At 42.5% G+C, this 20,705-nt stretch overlaps 1 long non-coding RNA gene across 1 annotated transcript in view; it reads left to right on the forward strand.

Annotated features, from left to right (window-relative positions):
* The first annotated feature begins 19,634 nt into the window (after nt 1-19,634).
* LOC111764318 (uncharacterized) overlaps nt 19,635-20,705 on the forward strand; it is a 46,400-nt gene continuing 45,329 nt past the window's right edge. Inside the window, exon 1 of the long non-coding RNA XR_002796956.3 lies at nt 19,635-19,804. This is a non-coding gene — a long non-coding RNA (uncharacterized lncRNA). The remainder of the gene's footprint in view (nt 19,805-20,705) is intronic.

Here is a 20,705-nt window from a genome sequence, read left to right on the forward strand (position 1 = left end):
ATGAGCTCTGCCACAGTCAGAAGGTGCTCATTTAATTTGGAGCCAGGTGTGTGCCCATACATAGCATCATTGTTAGTGAAAGTGACAATCTAAGAGGCAGGCAACTTAGAAGGGCCAAGGACTTGAATACTCTGAGGTCATATGGTAGAAGCAAGCTTGTTGGCTTGCTGAAGCTGTATGCATAAGCAGTGAGTTAGAGAGGGCTCAATTCAGCCACAAGCTTGGCTCATCCTGACACTGTACATGTGTGCATAGGAGGTCTGAAAGAGGTAAGCAGAAAGGAAAAGCTGGAGCAGACTTTGCAATGGCCTCAATTCTGAATGATCCCCTACAACACAGACCTATGGGCAGAGCATAGAAGCTTTACTGGCTTGGGGTGGGGAGTTCAACCTCTCTGCAATTACTAGCCTATCCTAGCCTTCCCAGACAGGTACAGTGCCTAGGAAGCCAGGATTGAAAATATAAAAGGAAGAACTCTGTACATATACATAGAGCCATATATACACGTACATATGAGCAAGAATTTTATGTAATATATACTTGTTTATATAGGTATACAAGTGTATACACATATACATATTAAACAGAGACAGCAGCAGTTGTACACTGCAGGGGAGGCTTATTTCAAAGATTTGGCCCAAGCAAATTACTAAACAAAAATGAGCAGAGAAGCAATACAAAAGCAACAGGAGCAGCATCACCAAAGATCTTCAGAGGGAAAATCAGAATTCAGAGTTGCTACAGGACATCACCTAAAATGATCAATTTTCAGGATCAGGAAAGTAAAGCATGTACAGGAAAAAAAGGGCAGGAAAAAGAAACTGGATTTGCCAGTCAAAGTCTTCAATATTATAAGTATATTCAAAGAACTAAAGTTAATCATATTTTAAAAAAGGAAAGAATGACTACCATGGAGCAGCAAAGAGGAATTCTCAAGAAGGAGATAGAAAGTATAAGGAAGAAATGGAAATTCTAGCATTGAACATAATATGAAAAATTCTCTAGAGGAGTTCAATGGCAGTTTCAAGATGACACAATAAAGAATCAATGTTCTTGAAGGTAGATTAATAGACATCTACTCTGAAGATTAGGGGGGATAAAGACAGCAAAAAAATGAACAAATCTTCAGAAACCTGTGAGACAACTCAAATATAAAAAAAGGTTCAGAAATCTGTGATCTTACATGTTTTTAAAGAGTCACCTTCAGCAAGATCATTTTCCCATTCACTCATATGCTCAAATTCAGAGACTGACATTACCTCCAAATGAAACAGTAGAATCCTAAGTGTGTGTTGAGATCATCTATAAAGTGTAAATATTTTTAAAAACACTAGAATGTAATCCTGCTTTTGGCATTGCTTTATTGATTTGTTTATTGAATATGAGATGCCAGAAATTTATATGGGGATGCATACAGTGTATATATTTATTAAATTATATAGAGAAAATCCTGGGAAACCCTCAAAGCCAAAAAACAAACAAAAACCTATGCCCTACTTCCTCTTTGAACTCACTCTTGCATTTCCACTTGATGGCTTTTAAAATTTGAAATCCCCATGTAGGCAGGTGACCCAAATAGACAATCAAGCTTGAGCCCACCCCTAAGGGAGGGACAAACACTTACATATCTATAGGAGTCAAGCTAATGTCCTTTTTTATAAAAATCATCTGCCATTCCTAGAGGAGAAAAGCTGTTTCCATTCTTACAAGTCATCTGGCTTCCTTCGCTGGAGCAAAACTCCAGTGACCCAAATGAAATGCTGTAGTCTGCAAATGACTCCGATTTGTCTTTTGACAATACACATGGTGTATATAGTCCCACCCTGTTCCAACCTCTTAGGGACCCTGACTCTGGATATCACCACCAGCAGGGAGCAGGACGGAAAGGGTGACTTGGAGGGAGGGGATTTCAGCACAGCTCCCAGTCTCATGCGATTTGCACCAAGCACTCTAGCCAGGCCCACTCGAGTCCAGGCCCAGAGAGAGGCCACACCAGGGAGCAGGCCCAGGGGTAACTGCATAGACCTCCCGCCAATGGAAGCTCCATGGGACTGAGCTGTGGTAGGGGCAGCTGAGGGTAAGGAATTATTTGGCCAGAGAGAGAAAAGGTTTGTCCTCTGCTCAGTGGGTGCCAGGTCTGGATTGACTCTGAGCTAAAAGGCAACCACTACAAACACTGGTGCACAGGGCATGTTGGACGGCCACCTTCAGGACAGCTATGCTGTGGCCTCAGAGCACTGAGAAAGGCCATGAGAGAAGGTCTGTGCGCACATCCATTTTTCCATTCTTTTTTCTCTTTTACTTGAACTCATCTCAAAAAGAAGAATGTGTCACAAACAACAACAAAAGTAATTTAAAAAATAAATAGCAGAAAGTGCAGGGGCAGAGCACCTTATGACCTGTCCATTCTACCTCTAATTCCTAGGGTCATGAGGCTGCCCAATCCACTTCTGAACCCCTCCAATTAAAACAATTGCAGGTTTTGCCTGTGTGGACATATCCCCAAATGAATAGTAGTGCTTTGCATTTTGAAGTTGGCACTTTTCGGGAAGAAGAAAGGTCCCATGGGGCAGAGGGAATTCCAGCAGGAACATCACAAGGAGCTCATGGACCCTCATGCTAAGATGCCCCTTTCCTCAGTCCCCACAGAGTGGAATTTGACAGGGCAGCTAATTCCTGCATTTAACCCTCCCTGAACTCTGGGTACTCACCTGGAAACAGCCCCATGGCCAAGTCAGTTTCTCCTCAAGTTAAACATCCTGCACACTGATTTTTGTGTCCCCCCCTCCCCCCGCCGGAGATCCAGTGATGCTCTGGACTGAGGAGTTATAAATAACCTTTCACAGGTAGCTGGAAGCCATAGTCCCATCTCCTGCTGTAGTCTGAATCCAGCCAGTGTGAAGTGGTGGAGACCTCTTTTTCCTCCTAGGGTTTGGAGCCTGGCTTTTCAGATATTGCCAAATGCTACCTCAGGGATTTCCTGGACTCCAGTAGTCCTGGCAGGTGCCACGTATGTGGCTGTCCTCAAGCTGGATGTGCCACTTCTGTACATCCTCCCTCCAAGGCTGCAGGAAGAGGGACTTAGGGGCTTTCAGGAAAGGCTTCCCTGCTGCAGGCCTTGAAACCTGACCTGGACTCTCTGTGAATTTCTATGCAAGTTAAAAACAGTCCATATTGGGAAACGGATATGGCTCAACCAACTGGATGCCCATCTACCATATAGGAGGTCCAGGGTTCAAACCCCGGGCCTCCTGACCCATGTGATGAGCTGGCCCACTCACAGTGCTGATGCGCGCAAGGAGTGCCGTGCCATGCAGGGGTGTCCCTTGCATAGAGGAGCACCACGGGCAAGGAGTACACCCTGTAAGGAGCGCCACCCAGCACAAAAAAAGTGCAGCCTGCCCAGGAGTGGTACCACACACATGGAGAGCTGACACAGCAAGATGATTCAACAAAAAAGAGACACTATTCCCGGTGCTGCTGACAAGAATATAAGCGGACACAGAAGAACACACCGTGAGTGGACACAGAGAGCAGACAACTGGGGAGGGGGGGTAGGGTGGGGAAGGGGAGAGAAATAAATTAAAAAATAAAAATAAAAAATCTTGAAAATAACAAATGTAGTTTAGGAGTAGATTTAAATAATCCATGAAGCTGTGGGTGGATTTTTATTTGGATACTGTGCTATATGAAGTTTGGTAATATATTGTTCAAATTTTGAGTGACACTTTCCAGTAGAGAGCCTTCTGAATAGCAAAGTATAAGGCACAACCAGTTAAGTTAATGTAATATCAACATTTTTATGAGGTGAGACTTTAGATATTTCCAGTTCTAAGCAAATAGGTTTGTATAACAATGTTCTGAAGGCTTTTGTATACACTTTTCACCATGCCTTTATCTCCCCATTATTTTTTGAAATGTTCTGCTTTTCTCTAGGCAGGCAGCCAATGTCTCCCACAGTTTAAATGTTTTCTGGGACAATCTGGTATTCTTCACAGCTCATCTCCTCAGGAAGAAAATTTTCATACCCAATGTCAGCCTAGCTTCAAATCTTCTGAGGGTATTCAAGGAAGTATCACTGCATGATAGGGCCTGTTCAAAGAAACTGACTCTTCCTACTGGTGAAAGAACACATGATATATCAAAACAAATCAAGGCAAACTGGTGCTGGTGATCTTTGCCATTTCATTGGTGATGTTTCCGATGTGTTTTGAAAATCAAACCCCATAGGTAAAGCAGATGTCAAGCAAGTGTTCAGAGAGTGATCTTTGTACTATACTGTACAGTTCTGATGAGTGGGAAATAGCACTTATTTTTCTTGTTGCTTGTTTTGTCATAAAATAGAAAAATGTTTAAATGCCTAAGACTATCTTAAACAAAACCAATGCTACACTTTTTTGGTATTAAAATATACTAGTTATGGTATATAATTCTAGAGGGTTCAATGAAGTGAAAACAATGTGTTCATAACAATTATATAAGCATATCTATATTTGTAAAACACAAGCTTAGAAATTATACTGATATCAGAGTTCATTAAGAACGTCAATGGAAGCATTGACTAAAAGGACACGAATTAAATTAAAAGGAAAACAATCAAAATTACTCTTTAAGTGAAAGAACCAGGCAGATGTCTCATTGTAGATGTGGCTTTTCAGTGGTCAGCAGTTGTGAAAGTGAAACAACCTTCAAGCCTCTGAAGGTTGAGCAACAGGAGCCAAAGGGCCACCTGGGAAGAACTGGGCCTTCAGCTCCACTTGAGCCAACATTTCTCATTGTAGTCATTTTTCTTCCTTAGCTCATTGAGCTCCTCTCAGTTGAATGTGCTGCCAGCCCCTTTTCTTGAACTTTCTTCTCATTGAAGATAATCTGGTTGTAGAAGAAGAAAGTGGTTCTTTCTAATTCTTTCCCCAGGTCTTCAGCCATCTTCTTGTAGAGGTTGCACTTCTGGTAAGTGAAGTTCATGTTTCTGTGCACTTTGTGAAGTTTCTTCTTTATTTCTGAGCCATATCTTCCCTCTTCCATTGAATTTGTCAGCAGTTGCAGTGCATATTTTTGCTGGATCTTAGGTATTATTTGAAGTTTCATCTGAAGCTTCTGTGTCTCACTTTTCAGCTGTGAATTTTCAGACAGCAAAGTGGTTTGCTCATTTTGGAGACTTTCTATTTGTGCTGAAAGTATGGCATCCATTTGATTTTCTTCACACATGTTCATGAATATCTCTTTCTTTACTCTTTCAAGGCTTTTGGAGGAAACATGGAGATTCAACACCTGTATGAGTTTGTTTAAATTAACTGGTGACTGATAGACTAAGTTATTACCATTTTCTGATTCCTTCTTTTGGTCTAATTCCCCATTGTCATTATCCATGTAATCTTCTCTAAAGATAGCAGGTGAATTTATTTTCATCAGCATAGTTTCAGTTAGAGATTTTACCTGGCTGTCTTTAGCCTTCCCATCCTGGTTCATTCTTGCATTGCAGTGTTCAAGCATTTTTATCTGTTCCTTCAGTTCACACACCTTTTGCTTCCATCCTGCAGTTTCTCAGGCTAGCAGTTGTTGACTTCCCTGCTGATGAGTGTTTTCCTTCTTAGCATCCCTTATTTCATTCTGAAGATGGTCCACATTTTTTGAGAGGCTTTTAAGATGTTTTTGTATCAGTCATGTGAGATTGGTGAGATTCTGCTTCCTCCTTGGATGAGCTTATCTGTCCTTGAAGGTGAGCCATCTTCTTCCCATGAGATGAATGATTTGGGACCTCATTTTTCTGTTCTTTTTCCAGAAGGTCTTCTGTATCCTCAGTTGAAGAGCTGTTCAAGTGTTTATTCAGGGCTGCCAAACACAAAGTCTGTAAGGTCAGAGGACTGGCCTCTACCCAGGGCTTCGTAGGCTGCTGTATTCAGGCCAGTCTTCTCTTGGGCTTTATGAACACGGGTAGAAACACTTTTCACTAGCTCTTTTTTGCTCCTTAAAGTATGCCAGCTTTTTAGCATAAAAAGAAACATACCAGTACATATCAGGATCTCCCAGGAAAACACAGAGAGACCCAGGCATTACCTCAGGCATTCTGAAAACAGCAGCAGAGCACTGCACAGCTGTTCCAGATGAGTTGGGAAGACACGTTGGTGGCTGTCAACAGGCCCTCCATGGCTTCAGAGGCACAGCCCCTCTGCCTCCTGATGCCGCTGTCCTGTGAGCCACAATTGACCTGTGGAAGGTTCTGTCTCTAAAGTAAACCAGTACCTGGCAACTAGCGTATCAGTTGGGAGGGGGAAGGGAGCCTCACCAGGTTCTATAAGACAGGGCTCTCTCACTTTGCTCTGCTCACTGCACAAATAGAAAGTGATATAATTTGCTCAATCATTTGGGAAAGGGGCAAGTGCTGCTTCCATTCAGGGGACACCAGCTTGTGAGCTCTGGTCACTCTCCTAAGAACAAAAACAAAACCGAAAAACCACTCTTACTGGGGAGCAGATGTAGCTATTTGGGTGAACGTCTGCTCCCCTGGGTTAAATTCCAGCAGCTAAAAAAAAAAAAAAAAAGGAAAACGGACTTTGGCCCAGTGGTTAGGGCGTCCGTCTACCACATGGGAGGTCCGCGGTTCAAACCCCGGGCCTCCCTGACCCGTGTGGAGCTGGCCATGCGCAGCGCTGATGCGCGCAAGGAGTGCCGTGCCAGGCAAGGGTGTCCCCCGCGTGGGGAAGCCCCACGCGCAAGGAGTGCGCCTGTGAGGAAAGCCGCCCAGCGTGAAAAGAAAGAGCAGCCTGTCCAGGAATGGCGCCGCCCACACTTCCCGTGCCGCTAATGACAACAGAAGCGGACAAAGAAACAAGACGCAACAAATAGACACCAAGAACAGACAACCGGGGGAGGGGGGGAAATTAAATAAATAAATAAATAAAATCTTAAAAAAAAAAAAAAAGGCTATTCCATATCTGTTTTTGTTTGTTTGTTTCTGTTCTTAGTTGGTAGCAGGCTTTGAACCTAGGATCTCTTACATAGGAAGCAGATACTCAACCACTTAAGCTACATCCACTCCCCTGGAACAGCCTTTTAAAGAATAAGACTTCAGTCCTTCTGAAGAAACCTAGTCAGTTGAGTAGCATTTATGCTGATTGTGCTGGGATTACTAAGTATGGTTAGTAGAAGCACTGTTGTTAGGTCCCCCTAAGTGGCTATTTTCCTTGGTATATTATATATTTAAAGAAAATTAGTACCTTTATACAATACAAAGCCACGTTATCAAAACTGTATTAGGTTATACTTGGGGGATTGTTGCTGTTCCTTTAGGGACTGTGATAGAGCTCCCCTGGCTAGGAACTCAGCACTTCCTCAGTGGTTGTTTTTAATTGTAACCACTATGAAAATATCCAAACATTTTTATGTACCCTGGATATATGCCGTGGAGAACTCCCTGCCAACCACGTGTCCCCTGTCAATGACATCCCACACCAGTATTCCTCCCCTGCCATTGTTGAACCTCTCTTTGATCCAAAACTTCTTTGAAAATGAAGCCCAATATATTGCCAGGTTCCATTAATAGTAAAACGGAATATAGTGATGAGTTTAAAGGTTAGATATAGAATACATATTAATTTAGAAAAATTAAGGTAAAAGTAAATTGGGGTATCAAAAAATTAAAAAATGCAAAAGCTTTGTTTCTGATGTTTTGCCTTCCATCACTGCAATAAGTGTTGCCCTGTATTCAAATTGGCAAGGCAACTTCTTCCATCTTTTCCTCAGTGTCTACGTCCTTTCTTTTTCTTTTTTTTCCCTAATTATTAAGCTTATCTTCACAAAAGTTTTAGATCATAGTAATTCATATATACAATATACAGTACTCCCACATATCCAACATAAAACCCTTTTCCCTTCCACAGCAATAATCTTTTTACATATTCATACTATATTTACTGAAACTGATGTACAGATATTGAGACAATAGCTTTCAAACAAGGTAACATTTGGGTTTACATTGTGGTTTATATTTTAGACTATACAATTTTCTAAATTTTTAGTTATCTTATGTTTTACATTATGATTTAGATTTTAGCCTATCAGCCCCTATACATTTTTGGTGTAATTTAACATGTCTTATATCCAACCTTGCATAATCTTTTTTTTTTATTATTCATTTTTAAAAAATATTACACTAAAAAAATATGAGGTCCATTCAACCCCACCGCCCCCACCCCACCACTCCCCCCACAGCAACACTCTCTCCCATCATCATGACACATCCATTGCATTTGGTAAGTACATCTCTGGGCATCGCTGCACCTCATGGTCAATGGTCCACATCATAGCCCATACTCTCCCACGTTCCATCCAGTGGGCCCTGGGAGGATTCTACAATGTCCGGTAATTGTCCCTGAAGCACCACCCAGGACAACTCCAAGTCCTGAAAACGCCTCCACATCTCATTTCTTCCTCCCATTCCCTGCACCAAGCAGCCACCATGGCCACTTTTCCCACACCAATGCCACATTTTCTCTGTGGACCTTGGACTGGTTGTGTCCATTGCACATCTATGTCAAGAGGGGGCTTAGATTCCACATGGGTACTGGATGCAATCCTCCTGCTTTCAGTTGTAGGCACTCTAGGCTCCATGGTGTGGTGGTTGACATTCTTCAACTCCATGTTAGCTGAGTGGGGTAAGTCCAATAAATCAGAGTGTAGGAGTTGAAGTCTGTTGAGGTTCAGAGCCTGGCTATCATATTGTCAGTCCAGAGATTCAAATCCCCTAGATATATCTTAAACCCCAGCACCAACTACAATTCCAGTAAAGTAGCATGAAAGTCTTGTGAAAAGAGATCCCATTTGAGTCCAGCTCCATCACGCAGAAACACCAGCTCCAAAGAAGGGCCAACTGACATGGCAGTGAACCCCATCTGCCATGACCATAGAACTGTGGGTCTCTTTAGCCCTCAAAAGAACCAATACCTGGGGTTGTATCTACTTTATCTGTCTCTGAGACTCTGCTCAGGTGTGCATAAGGGCAATCCCTCTGACAACCTCCAGACTCTTTTTTAGAGACTCATAGCCATATAAACTCATTTCTCCTTTCCATTTCCCCCTTACATTAGGTCAAACAGCATTTTAAACTCCTGTTATTATATGTAGACAGGGATATTCTGCTGGTCCACATTGAACCTTTAATTCAAGGTCGTTTTCTAGTTGCATCATCAGCTGGTACTTAGTAGTGATCCCTCAGTGCCAGGGAGGCTCATCCCTGGGTGTCATGTCCCATGCTGGGGGGGAATGCATTGCATTTACATGCTGAGTTTGGCTTCGAGACTGGCCACATTTGAGTAACATCCAACCTTGCATAATCTTGTGGAACACTTCTATTGTCCACACAGTTACATTGGTTCCATCTATTCAGTACCTCTTTCCCCTTCCCTTTAGGGCCCACAGTAATGGTCAATCTTCATTGCTTGAAGGGCCATGTTCGGAGATACTTGCAACAGTGTTGAGGGCTTCTAATTTTAAATATAATTTTTTTTTCACTGTAAAAAAAGAAACAAAACAAATTTTGTATCCTAATGGCACGGGTGATAGTCCTGAAATCTCTGGCATGGAGACACTGAGGGCTCACTCTGGTTTAATAATGATTTAGAGGGAAGTAGTTTCAGACAGAATCTAAGTATGGAGTTGGCTCTATTATTATTGTGCTAAAGTTAAATATCTGAATTTTCAGTTTAGGTAGGGGGTTCAACAATGGCAAATTATCCAAAAAGAAATAATTCCAGATTGAAGATGTATTTTTATAACAAATTTTTTATTCTGAAATTTTTCCAACCTACAGAAGATGTGAGACTAGTACAATAAATGCCCATATTCATTCACCTAGTTTCAGTACTACTTCACCTTGTATCTCCTAAGAATGGAGATATTCTCTTTGGTAGGTTGATTTGGGTACCCGTTTGGACATATTCTTGGTCTTTGTCCACATTTTGATGGACATGTACCAACTGTGAATAGGATTTCTTCAGTTAGGGTGTGGCCCACTCAATCAGGTTGGGCTTTAATTTGGATTACTGGGGACCTTTATAAACAGAATGAAATTCAGTCATAGAAGGAAAGCCATGAGAAGAAGCCAGAAGTCAGTGGAATCCAGGAAAGACAGGAGAAGACAGTGCCTTGTACATTGCCACGAGGCACAAAAGCCAAGGACCCAAAGGATCACCAGCAGGCAGCCCCAGGATGCCACAGTCTTCAGAAAGAAAGCATCACCTTGTTGACACCTCAGTTTTGGACTTCTGCTAGCCTCAAAACCATGAGTCAATAAATTCCTGTTTTTTATACCAATCCATTGGGTTATATTTATCATAGTAGCTGGGAAACAAACATTCTCCTATATGATCACAATATTATTTTCACACCTAAAAAAATAGCATGTACTGACTCCTCCAATGACAGCTTTTTACAAGATGATTACTTTATACTATTAGCTTTTCAAAAACTTACACGTGTATCTAGGTCAGATTCGTTCTACACCTTGCATACATTGCTTTTTGGGGAAACCGAATACTATATGACACTACTCATATTGGAGTAATGTTTTTTAAATTATGAGAAACAATACTGTTTCAAAAATACTGTTAATACACTTTTCTAACCTTTTAAAGTTAGGTTGTATCTGAAAGCTTATATAATTAGGAATTTTTGAACATCACCAACATTTTGTTTCTTTTGCAGCATTTAAAAAGTAGTCAAATGAGATATATGTAAAAAATACTTGAAGAATCCAAGGCACAATTCTGGTTGACCAAGACTGCAGAGTGTAAGACATTCCAGGATGCCATTTCCCCACAGAATCTTTGAACAGCGAGCAAAAACTAGCAGAGTCCTATTCCTCAAAACTCTGGAGAACAGTTAAAAAGTTGCAATAACTGGGTGAATGCTGAATTAAAATACAGCTTAGAAATGGTAGGCAACGTTCATGGCATCCTTGCTAGGCCCTCCTCCACTCCCTCCTCAGGGCATTGTGGGATCAGCTACACTCTCATTCAGGTCCCTGGCCCTATGCCCAGGGAGCAGTGTAACCCTATGCACATACTAGGGTGCTTGTACCTTGGTGCCAGTCTATGGGGTGGAAGCCTAAAAGACTGAGCCAGGAAACTTGTCGTGGGCTTGACCTCCCATACTTGTCCTGCAGAAAGAAGCAGCTTCAGAGCTAAAGCATGTCAGAAATTATTAAGTCATAGTGGCCTAGGGCAAAAGATTCCTTGTTTTATGTCATAATATAGAGCACCTAGGAGGGGGTAAAAGTCTTCATAGAGAGTAGAGAGGGTATTCAAATTCCTGTAAACAGAGTCCCTAAGACCTTGAGCAAGGACAAACCCAGGACAAAGCAGGCCCCACACAGGAAAAGATAAGACATAGAGGACCCTGCACTTTATATTGGCCTCAGGTTGATCTTCTTGGTAGGAGGGTTAATCTCTTGAGATCACCAGCCAAAGCAGAGCCAATTTCAAAGACTGTTCAAGGTGCGTTTTGTATTGATTTGTTTGTTTTTGTTAGCTTCTGGAACTCAAGGAAATCTCTGTCATAATCACTATCAGAATACAAACATAAGGAACAGACGGCTCAAGGACTAAATCCCAGAGTTAACTCTTAAAAATACTGTACAGTGTGCAGCAAAAAATTATAAGACAAAGAAATAGGAAATCATAGCCTCCTAGAACAACTTTGTGCCTGGGAATTTCCTCCTGTCAGCCTTCATGTTACTCAAATGTGGCCAGTCTTGAAGCCAAACTCAGCATGTAAATGCAATGCCTTCCCTCCAGCGTGGGACATGACACCCGGGGATGAGCCTCCCTGGCAACGAGGGACCACTATCAAATACCAACTGATGATGCAACTGGAAAAGGACCTTATATGGAAGGTTCAATGCGGATCAACAGAATATCCATGTCTACATAAAACAACATGACTTTAAAATGCTGTTTGACCTAAAGTAAGGGGGAAATGGAAAGGAGAAATGAGTTTATATGGCTACGAGTTTCTAAAAAAGAGTCTGGAGGCTGGCAGAAGGATTGCCCTCATGCACAACTGAGCAGAGTCAAAGAGACAGATAAAGCAGATACAACCCCCAGATATTGGTTCCTATGAAGGCTAAAGAGACCCATGAGAGTTATGGTCATTGCCGATGGGGTTTACTACCAGGGCAGATGGCCCCTCTCTGGAAATGGTGTTTATGTGTGATGAATCTGGACTCAGATGGGATCTCCCTTCATAAGACTTTCATACTAATCTGCTGGAGGTGCAGTTAACGTTGGGGTTTAAGATATAGTTAGGGGATTTGAATCTCTGGACTGATAATGTGATAGCCAGGTCCTGAGCCTCAACAGACTCCAGCACCTACAATCTGATTTATTGGACTTACCACACTCAGCTAAGATGGAGTTGAAGAAGGACAATCACCACACCATGGAGCCTAGAGTGATTACAACTGAAAATGGGAGGATGGCAGCCAGCATCCATGTGGAATCTGAGCCTCCTCTCGACATAGAGGTGCAATGGACACAACCAATCCAATGTCCACATAGAAGAGGTGGCATTGGATTGGGAAAAGTGGACATGGTGGACGATGGGTATGGGGAAGGGCAGGAAGAGATGAGAGGTGGGGGCGTATTTGGGACGTGGAGCTGCCCTGGATGGCGCCTCGGGGGTGATCACCGGACATCGTGGATCCTCACAGGGCCCACTGGATGGAATGGGGGAGAGTATGGGCCATGATGTGGACCATTGTCTATGAGGTGCAGAGGTGCCCAAAGATGTACTTACCAAATCCAATGGATGTGTCATGATGATGGGAACGAGTGTTGTTGGGGGGGGAGAGGGGGGGTGGGGGGGTGGGGTTGAATGGGACCTCACATATATATTTTTAATGTAATATTATTACAAAGTCAATAAAAAAAAAAAAAAAGATAAAAGGATAAATGGAAAAAGAAAAAAAAAAAAAGAAGTTACTAACCCTGAGCTTTTATCACAGCATGTCAAATGGTCCAGTTTGGGACAAAGGTAAGAAGTTATTAGAACACAACTGACATAGTCAAAACTTCTTAAAAACCCAACAAAGAGGAATGAGAACTGGCCAGAGGTAGGAATCCTGTTTTAACCATAAAATCATTATTTATGGGAATAAATATAGAGGGTGCTGGAAACCTACTCTGCTATGATCTGAAGAGAGATCCACCCTGAGAAGCTAGGGGTTCAGGTCAGAAAAAGTACACTTATACATGTAAGTACATTAGAGACAAGCATCATCAAAGAATAAAAATCCACAGGGTTAGGGATATAAAATCATTGATTGGGGTCCTCAGAGTCCAAGGTCTGAGTCCCTCAGCAGGGGTGGTCCATATCACTGTGGTAAAATGGTGGCCTGACAACAGGTATTTTTGGTGTTTTTTTTTACCCCATTTGTTTTTGTTGTTTTTACTGAAAATCTACAACATATATCTTAAACTTCAATGTGCGTAAGAGTCATTTGGGGATCTTGTGAAAATGCAGATGTTAATACAAGATGAATGGAGAAGGGCCTGAGAGTTCATTTTTAAACAAGCTTCCCGGTGATGCTAAGGCTGCTGGATAATGGTCTACACTTTGACTGGGGGTGCTAATTATTGCTTCTATTTAGAGGGAGAGGACAGTGAGGAGGGTCTGATAGGCATTGCAAGCTTAGCCAAATGCCTGTTTTCCTGCAGATGTGGAAAAGGGCTGCCACTTCCTGCACATCTTGGCCTGTGCGCGCCTGAGCCTCAACCCAGGCCTGAGTGAAGCTGTGCTGTGGCAGGTACTGGAGATCCTGGAGGACCAGAGTGACATCGTCAGCACTATGGAGCAGTATTACATGGTATTCTGAGAAGAGGCACTGAGACAGCAAGGGACAGAACTGGGCCAAGCCAGGCGGAGCCAGGCTGAGGCAGGCCGAGTCAAGAGGTGCTGCCTGGAGGAAAAAGAGGGGTGTTCACTTCTAGGCTCTGATGTTAAACATCATTTAGGAGCTCTTACGTCTAGATGCAATTCCTTAAGAATAAAATATACATCATTTGGGGGAGTGGAATTTGGTATAAAAGCTGCAGGCTGTCTTGTATCTGCTAAAACTAAAAACAGCTTTTAGTTTTCAAAAGGAGATCCAAGGATCTTGGGAGTCCCTAAGATCGTTTCAAGGGATCCACAATGCCAGAATTATATTTATAATAATGCTAAGATGGTATTTGCCTTTTATACCCTCATTCTCTCATAAATGGACAGTGGGATTTTCCAAGAGGTTACATAACGTGATGGTATCTTTGCTCCCTTGGCTAGTGGAATGTATATTTGTGTATTCTTGTATTTCAGTTTTGTCTTAGTTTCAATTTCTGATAAGGTAAATATCAATAAACACAAGCCACATTAATGAGAAAAAAATAGCTTTCATGTCAGCCATGATTTGCTTGTCCTCCTGGTTGGCCTGGATAATACTCATTTTGCAGAAGGGGGAGGAAATGGTGTTGGTGGTTTAATCACAGTGTTTGGGGTTCGAGGCTCTATCATGGTAAAGTGACACAATGTGATAAAGGCCCATGCACCACAGAATCTGAGGAGTAGAAAGCCAGACAACGCAATCCTAAACCTAAAAACTGCAGACCGTCAGACACATTCCTGTGGGCCTCTCGATGGTGAGATAGTTAAGAACCAGTAAAGGGAGTAGTTCTCCTTGAGGAGTGTCGCTCTCCTGCAGTGTCTTGGCCTCAAGCACCGGTGGTGGGAGTTGGCCCTGAGGCCTGGGTTTCATGCTGTTCTGAGACCCCAGCCAGAGATGGGAATTAACGGGGATACAAGGCATGGCTCTGTGCTTGTCATTTTCCTTTTGACTTGAAAGGTATCTAACCAAGTATATTTCCCTGCATTTAAAGACGTGCATGGCTAAATATACTGAAGATCATGAAAGCTATCAGCAAATTACCTGGCCAGCAGTAGATGTTATTTTCAAGGTTGCCATTGAGAATGCATGATGTGCTGACAACCTCCAAAGACTGTGCGCACAGATAGGTGATAGGCTCATGGCTTTGCTCCGGATGACAAGATAAAGGGAAAACATCTGAGATATGTGGAAGGACAGCAAAATGCCAAATACAGCTAGCAAAAATAAAGTGAGGCCAAAGATTTGGAGTTAATTATAATAATTTCACAAAAGGGATATTTGCCTTTGTCTGTACTGCCCCGTATCTGTGGGTGCCATTAGCTCTTGACATAATAAGCTCTACGTGGCTCTCCTAGAGATCCCACTGGCCTGGAAGGTTGCTCTGCTTCATGTGGAAGTAGAACAGTTTTCCTGCTCAGCAGCTGGATGGAGCCTGAGATGTGAGGCTGAGAGCCAGTCCTGGCCAAGTGCTGCCTGTCATGACTTTTCTGACTTGACCCAAACCTCTGTCTGTAAAATAGAATCTACCTGGAATATGGAAGGGCCTTCCAGCAGTTTTTGCTTAGGATCAGTGATTGTTCCATACTAGATATGTCTCTGAGGATTGGGGATGCCCCTGGAAGGAGTCTAGAATCACAGAGTAAAAAGGGTGTACTCTTGTACACATCAACCCAACTTCTAGGAATGATCCCAAGGAGAGGCTCACACAAGTGTGATGAATGCACAAGGTGCCCATTGCTGTGTAATTTTAAATTATGAAATTGGGAAAAACAAATATTTACCTTAGGGAAAAAGTTAATTATGGCTCATGTATGCAGTGAAATACTACACATATATTATTATCATGGAAAACAATTCCAATACTTTTTTAAAAATATATTTTTTATTTATTTTTAAAAGATAAATAGATCACATAAAATGTTACATAAAAAAATATAGGGGAATTAAGCAAATTAAGCTGTCTCAAGAGGTAAAGACTGGAAGATAGGCTTACAGGAAATAGGGGGGGAAGAGGAAGGTTGTGAGCCAATGCCTGTACAGGTGCAATCTATGATAAAATGGAGGTAAGTAGTTGTGCAGTGAAGGGATAAGATGAGGGCATAGGGATACTATTGGGTGGGGCTTTGCAGGTTTGAGAGGGGTTAGGGTTGGAAGGATGGGTCAGATGGTCCATGGAACTGGGAGGAGGGTTGGGGGGGAGCAGGTGAACATGGGAGATCGTCAGGTACGTGACTGAAACTATAGTGTTGAGTAAACTCTTTAGAAAATATAATAAGGAAAGGTTACTGATCTTAGATGTTTGACAGGGGGCATCTGGCACATGGTGCACCTGGGGCAAACTTCTAGGGAGTGTGTGGGTGCTCTTCTTGTCATAGTGTGTTATATCAGTGGGTAGAGACCCATACAATGAGCAGGAAGATGTTGTACCCCCATCCTGGGAAGGCCTGATGTTCTCAAACAGAGGGGAGGGTGCCTCTCGAGAGCACTGTTGGCTCCCAGTGGGGGAGGACAGACTAGTGTGTCAAGCCCTCAGCATTGACACCAAATATAAATACACCAAATATTTATAAAAGTATACAGTCTAAAATGTAAACCATAATGTAACCAAAATTTATAAAAGTACACAGTATAAAATATAAACCATAATGTAAACCAAAAAATATATATATATAGGGGATTCCCATATGCCCCACTCCCCACAACTCCCACTTTTCCCACATTAACAACTTCTTTCATTAGTGTGGTACATTCATTGCAATTGATGAACATATTTTGGAGCATTTCCACACAACATGGATTATAGTCTACGTTGTAGTTTGCACTCTCTCCCACTCCATACTGGATATATAATGTCCTGTATCTGTCTTTGCACTGTCATTCAGAACAATTCCCTTTTTCCCTTTTTATTTATCTCCCCTTCTCCTTCCCTCCCCCATCCCCCCCATTGTCTGCTCTCTGTCCATTCACTGTGTGTTCTTCTGCATCTGCTTGCATTATCCGGTGGCACTGGGAAACTGTATCTCTTTTTTGTTGTGTCATCTTGCTGCATCAGCTCTCCACGTGTGTGGTGCCACTCCTGGGCAGGCTGCACTTTTTTTCACACAGGGCAGCTCTCCTTGCGGGGTGCACTCCTTGCATGTGGGACTCCCCTACATGAGGATGCCCCTGCATGGCAGGGCACTCCTTGCATGCCGCAGTACTGTGCATGGGCCAGCTTACCACATGGGTCAGGAGGCCCTGGGGATCGAACCCTGGACCCTCCTTTATGGTAGGTGGACACTCTATCAGTTGTGCCATGTCCCCTTCCCACAAATATATTAATAAAAATGTTTTATAAATTATATTCATCAGATCACTAGAAATGGTCACCCAAGAAATATACTTGTTACCTCTGAAAGGTACAATATCAGATGCTTTTTTAACTGTAACTTGTACTTTTTGTTTTTGTTTTTGTTTTTTACAATTAGCAAGTATCATTTCTACAAAAACAATAAAGCTGTTTCTCACTCCCCAGACCACACTCAACCTAAGTCATGAGTGAACCAGGTATGAGAAAGGCCACTTTTGCAACAGCAACATAAGATCACTGAGAAGATGCAAAAATCTCTTGGAAAACTCCTGGGACTAACTATAGTCAAGTCATTGCAATTGCACTGAAGACTGGTCATAAGGTTCCCTTTGAAAAGGAGAGAAACTGAGGAATCATTCTTCAGGTATCCCCCTGTGCACCTGTTTTGGGAGGTGTGAACACTGCATACAGTTTATTTAGAGTAGAAGAGAAATAGTGCTAGTGGCCAGGAATTTATTTGAAGATCCAGCTCTGCCCAGTTGGTAGAGTACTAACACCTTCTTATTCCTGTAAGTCACTTCTCACTAGCTTTGGTATCTGTTGTAGAAACAGCACAGAGGCTGGCCTGCACACCTGGAATCAACACCCTAAAGAACTCAAATCTCAAGATAACCAATTTGTTACTTCAAGGGCTTGGGACACTCCAGGCCTACATATAATGTAATACAGAACATGGTCTACCATTTTAAAACTAACAACCATATGATATCTCTATTTCGGAGTTCACATAGACCAGGTGCCATTCAGCTCTGGTTCAGTGACACTGTCCCCATTCAGATAAAGGGAAACACTAGGGATGTTTTAAAGTTTCTTACTAATGGAAGTGGTCTTAATGCTGCTTGCACTTTAATTAAAATAGCCTAATTACTGTAACAAGCTTATATTTTCATCATTGACTGTTTTGTGCAGACAGATGGGGTATTGGGCAATATCCCATTTTGATAATCTTGGCTAGAAATTGTTTCCTCAGAGAAGAGAAGCTTCCATTTTCATTCTGAAGATAATCAGGAAATGGAGGAAAGAAAGCAGAGTATCATTCCTTTTTTTAAACTTCTAATTTAGCGCAAAGCAATGATGGTGCTGCATAAGCTGTGGTGTGGGGCACAAGTAAATTGTGATAAGTGGTTAATATACTAAATTAGTGAATGATTAGTTTATTCTAATATAAATTATGTGGCAGGATAATATATTAAGCTGTTGGCACAGGTTTTGTTTTTCCTGTATTTTATTTATTCCTTCCTAGAAGGAGGCCAGTCCCTGCATCAGGGAGGGGCAGAAAAGAGTTGTTCAGACAACCTGATTGATGTTTTCTGGAGGCCTGCAGCCTGGGGAGTAGTTTGACATAAGCAGATCCTGGACATTGCAGACCAGGATCTGCTCCCTGACAGGCCGAGGCCTGAACCAGTTCAGCAGGACTCTGTAGAGAAGCTCTGTGGTCCCTCAGAAGGTTAGAGCCTTGGACTAGGATTCTCAGTTTGAACCAGTATTCTTCTGGCCAGTCTTGGAACAGAAGCTGCCGCATGCTTTCTGCCCTGAAGGGACATGAAGGCTGGATCATGGAGATATCAGCAGAGGCCTTGACCTCAAGAAAAGAGCTCATCTGTCTCCATTTCCAATCCTTTGTCAACATCTTGGATTTTCATGAATCCCCAGGGAAGGAGAACCAGCCCCACCCCCACCTCCAATATTAACTTCACTCCAGCCCAGAGGATGATGGCTCCAAGCCTAAGTTAACTTGAAATAAAGAACAAAGGAAAGATGACAAGTCTTGTTCATCTGATTTTTGGATGTAAGATTCACTCAGCACTACAAATCCAAGGTGAATCTTGGAACAACATCACGCTCGCACTTACTTGCATTCCAGGATGGTCTCATCTGTGGGAGTGGAAGGGATGAGGTTACAGTGTGGCTTCAGGGAAACTCCTCCCACAGGAGTATGTTACCCAGGATCCCTGAGGAAACAATCAGAATCCTCATAGGTGGAGAAACAAAACGTGATGACAGTTGTTACATTGCCTCAGTGGGATCTTCCTTATTGTGAAGGGTAAACATAACCCTCTCGGGCAACCATGGTACATACTGACTAGTAAGACGAGTCCTCGGAACACAGGCCTCATTCGTTTTAGAAGTCAGGAGAGCGAGGAAGTAGAATCTAACAAAGGCATGAACCCCAAAGCAACTTAGCAATGAGTCTTACCTACAAACTAAGAAACGTGAACAGGCAGGACTTGAAGGTAGCAGCTTCCCGCAAAGCGCAGGGCCTTGGCGCCGGCCGGGGTCCAGCAGCCCAGGCCCGCGGGGCGGCCTGGGTGACGTCAGGGCCTGCAGGGCCCCGCCCCTTTGCGCGTCCTTCATGTGGGTGCCCTGGTGATGACGCCAAGATGGCGGCCAGCAGCGCTTCTGGCTGCGCGCTGGGCCCTGTGGAGCAGCAGAGAGGCCGCAGCTCCCAGCCCCACCGTGGGGAGCAGCACGGACAGCCCTGGCGCCACCATCGAAGGTCTCGGGATATCATCATCTCTGGGAACCTCCTGCCCTGTCAGGTACGACTGCAGCCAGTGTTAAATCAGCCCTGGTCCTATCCAGGCCATCCTCGAGTATAATAATAATAGTAGTAACGTTTACTGAAGATTTACTGTGTTCCTACAGGGTGATGAGCATTTTACATGAATTATCTAATTTTAGCCTTATATTGACCCCATAGATTACCCATCATCACTTCCATTTTATAGACAGAAAACGGAAGCCTGGAACCATTAAACAAAATGCTAAAATCATTTAAGGAATCCAGACCTCGATGGTCTGAATCCATAGCCCACACTTTTCCCATTACTCTCCTCTGCCTTGTATGAGTTCAGACAAGCTATTAAGGAAAGTTGTTTTTGTTTTTTGTTTTTTTCTTTACTGTGCCCTGAAAGAAGTTGGCAAAATGTAGTGGTAACGTGATAAAAATGGTGGGAAAGTAATGAGGATGTAGTGACTTCCATCAAGTTGCCCCTGCACCAGGTTTAAGCCGTCATTATTTGATACATACATCAAGCATAGCCATTATGAACACATCTTAAATGTGTTGAATATGCCTTTTAAATAATGTCAAGTTGCAGTCTTCACATTGCAAACTTTTCAGACTTAATGATATGGGCAGTGAGACCAAAAAAAAAAAAAAAAAACCTATTGGCTAAATACCTCTCAAATTTAAAAAGAATGCCCTTGATAGTTTTACAAAATTGAACAGGCTCAAATTGCATTATTGATGTTTTGGTGTGTTAACAACTTGAAGTGTTAACAATGAAATGAAAACTAAACCTAGGCAGTATTTAAAAATCATAATTCTGATTTGAAAAATTTCAAGGTGCCTGGCACATTAAAACTCAAAGATACCAGATTTTTTAGATGGCATCACTAAAATCTCATAAGATTACAAAGTAGATCTGAAAAGTTTGT

Source organism: Dasypus novemcinctus, chromosome 6 (genome assembly GCF_030445035.2).
Source record: "Dasypus novemcinctus isolate mDasNov1 chromosome 6, mDasNov1.1.hap2, whole genome shotgun sequence".
NCBI lineage: Eukaryota > Metazoa > Chordata > Mammalia > Cingulata > Dasypodidae > Dasypus > Dasypus novemcinctus.